This window comes from Schistocerca cancellata, chromosome 5, assembly GCF_023864275.1.
Source record: "Schistocerca cancellata isolate TAMUIC-IGC-003103 chromosome 5, iqSchCanc2.1, whole genome shotgun sequence".
Lineage (NCBI taxonomy): Eukaryota > Metazoa > Arthropoda > Insecta > Orthoptera > Acrididae > Schistocerca > Schistocerca cancellata.
Window position 1 is genome coordinate 631,578,660 of NC_064630.1, and position 3,227 is coordinate 631,581,886.

Below are 3,227 nucleotides of genomic sequence, written 5' to 3' on the forward strand. Positions count from 1 at the left end.
GATTTTGTTTTTGGGGGCTTTCACTACTTGTGTCCACCCCCTGTACTTTTGACGGATGGGGTGAACAGCACTTTGTGACGGTTGTTATGACTCTATTGTACCGAGAAGTGTCATCGTTGAGTGACTGTAGGAAGCTGAAGGATTCCTCACACAGAATTTCAGTTTTGTATGATGAACTGCAGTTTGCTCTAAATGTAGAAAAATATAAGTTAACGCAGATGAATAGAGTAAAACTCTTCTGATGTTCCATAAAAGTATTACTTGTGAGCTACTTGACACATTCGCATCGATTAAATGTCTAGACGTACCGGTTTTAATTTCTCTCCGTCTGAAATTCAAGCTAAATTATTATGAATGAATAATATCAAGTTTCTTGAAGTGAAACTTTTCTACATGAAAACAAAATGAGAGAAAAGGGGTGATACCAGAAATGTCTTTCATTGGAGCAACGAAGCATAAATACCTATTAAATTTTATTACTACCAACTGAAAAGGGATTGTTCAATATTATTAATTAACTGAGAATGAATTAATGTTAATCATGTTCATTTGCAAACAGACCAAAATTTACTAACACGTCATTTAGTAGAAGGATACTGACTTTCACGTGTGGAGAGGCGTAATTCTAATTCTACGACACAACAATAGAAGATCATAATAAATTCAGATCTACCCATTAGGGAGCTTTATTCCAGAGGGAAACCATGTAAACCTCGGAATATAGACCCGAATCCTTTACCTATTCAAGATATATAGATAAGACGGATATTAAAATTTTAAAAATTACACACAGAAAATAAATAACGAAAATAGAATGTACAGAACGCCTTGGATGTTTTAAAACATTAACCAATTTCGTTTGGTAAAGTTTTTGAGTGTTCGGATTACTAATAGGGAATAAACTACAGTTTGTGTGTTTCAAACAGTTCAGTGAACAATAATAACTATCTGTTTACTTGTATAGACGGTTTCGACGACGGTTGATGGAGCTAGATGGAATTGGTCGACAGATGGATGGCTGGATGCTGGAGGTTGACTGGAACTGTGGGAGAGTGGTGTAGAACGAATCTTACGGGAACCAGGAATGATGTTGTAGGAAAGTTGGATGATCTCGAACCTCACGGCTCCAGATAGGACCAACATGACATGAAACAATTTCAAACTTTGGATCCGTTGGAGTTCTTTACTTTGGAAACGGAAAAAGAACGGGTTAGTGGCACATTTCTCCATTGGATCTTTCATGAATTCAGTAGGTTCGGAAGAGGTGTGATCTACTGCAGTGTCCACTGCATAGCAATCGCTTTTATATGTTTTGAATAAGTCTTTCCAATGTAGTTCACTGCTTATGATCAATTCATTACATTCAGGCTTTCTTGGACTATATGAAGTCAAAGCTGCTCCTCGCCCCAATAGCTGACGTTGAGTATTCTCTCTTGTAGTTATTTGGACATTCCTCTTGTTAATGTGCTCGGCCTGGGCCAAGGTGCGTCCCCTGTTCCTAGTAATTTGGTCACTCTTGTTGGGGTGTGCCCACTGTTGCGTGGAACTTAAATTGACTATTAAGATAACTTTCTTTTCTGCCTAAATATTGTTGTTATATGTGAAAGGAATTGCACTAGTGAGTTCAGAGGAATAAGTCAATATATAATTGGTGGAATTCCGTTGTTCCGTGATCTGTTTGCTGGTATAAGGTCCCTTTTACTTAAAATTTGTTATTTAATGAAACTTGAAACTTCCTGGCAGATTAAAACTGTGTGCCCGACCGAGACTCGAACTCGGGACCTTTGCCTTTCGCGGGCAAGTGCTCTACCAACTGAGCTACCGAAGCACGACTCACGACCGGTACTCACAGCTTTACTTCTGCCAGTACCTCGTCTCCTACCTTCCAAACTTTACATAAGCTCTCCTGCGAACCATGCAGAACTAGCACTCCTGAAAGAAAGGATATTGCGGAGACATGGCTTAGCCACAGCCAAGTGATGTTTCCAGAATGAGATTTTCACTCTGCAGCGGAGTGTGCGCTGATATGAAACTTCCTGGCAGATTAAAACTGTGTGCCCGACCGAGACTCGAACTCGGGACCTTTGCCTTTCGCGGGCAAGTGCTCTACCAACTGAGCTACCGAAGCACGACTCACGACCGGTACTCACAGCTTTACTTCTGCCAGTACCTCGTCTCCTACCTTCCAAACTTTACAGAAGCTCTCCTGCGAACCATGCAGAACTAGCACTCCTGAAAGAAAGGATATTGCGGAGACATGGCTTAGCCACAGCCTAGGGGATGTTTCCAGAATGAGATTTTCACTCTGCAGCGGAGTGTGCGCTGATATGAAACTTCCTGGCAGATTAAAACTGTGTGCCCGACCGAGACTCGAACTCGGGACCTTTGCCTTTCGCGGGCAAGTGCTCTACCAACTGAGCTACCGAAGCACGACTCACGACCGGTACTCACAGCTTTACTTCTGCCAGTACCTCGTCTCCTACCTTCCAAACTTTACAGAAGCTCTCCTGCGAACCATGCAGAACTAGCACTCCTGAAAGAAAGGATATTGCGGAGACATGGCTAAGCCACAGCCTGGGGGATGTTTCCAGAATGATATTTTCACTCTGCAGCGGAGTGTGCGCTGATATGAAACTTCCTGGCAGATTAAAACTGTATGCCCGACCGAGACTCGAACTCGGGACCTTTGCCTTTTGCGGGCAAGTGCTCTACCAACTGAGCTACCGAAGCACGACTCACGTCCGGTACTCACAGCTTTACTTCTGCCAGTCGTGCTCCGGTAGCTCAGTTGGTAGAGCACTTGCCCGTGAAAGGCAAAGGTCCCCAGTTCGAGTCTCGGTCGGGCACACAGTTTTAATCTGCCAGGAAGTTTCATATCAGCGCACACTCCGCTGCAGAGTGAAAATTTCATTCTGGAAACATCCCCCAGGCTGTGGCTTAGCCATGTCTCCGCAATATCCTTTCTTTCAGGAGTGCTAGTTCTGCATGGTTCGCAGGAGAGCTTCTGTAAAGTTTGGAAGGTAGGAGACGAGGTACTGGCAGAAGTAAAGCTGTGAGTACCGGTCGTGAGTCGTGCTTCGGTAGCTCAGTTGGTAGAGCACTTGCCCGCGAAAGGCAAAGGTCCCGAGTTCGAGTCTCGGTCGGGCACACAGTTTTAATCTGCCAGGAAGTTTCATATCAGCGCACACTCCGCTGCAGAGTGAAAATCTCATTCTGGAAACATCCCC

General features: G+C 43.9%; 1 non-coding gene across 1 annotated transcript; it reads right to left on the bottom strand.

Annotated features, from left to right (window-relative positions):
* Positions 1 to 2,656: 2,656 nt before the first annotated feature.
* Trnal-caa (transfer RNA leucine (anticodon CAA)) lies at positions 2,657 to 2,731 on the bottom strand. Its single transcript has one exon. It is a non-coding gene; the product is annotated as a tRNA-Leu (tRNA).
* Between the last annotated feature and the right edge of the window lie 496 nt (positions 2,732 to 3,227).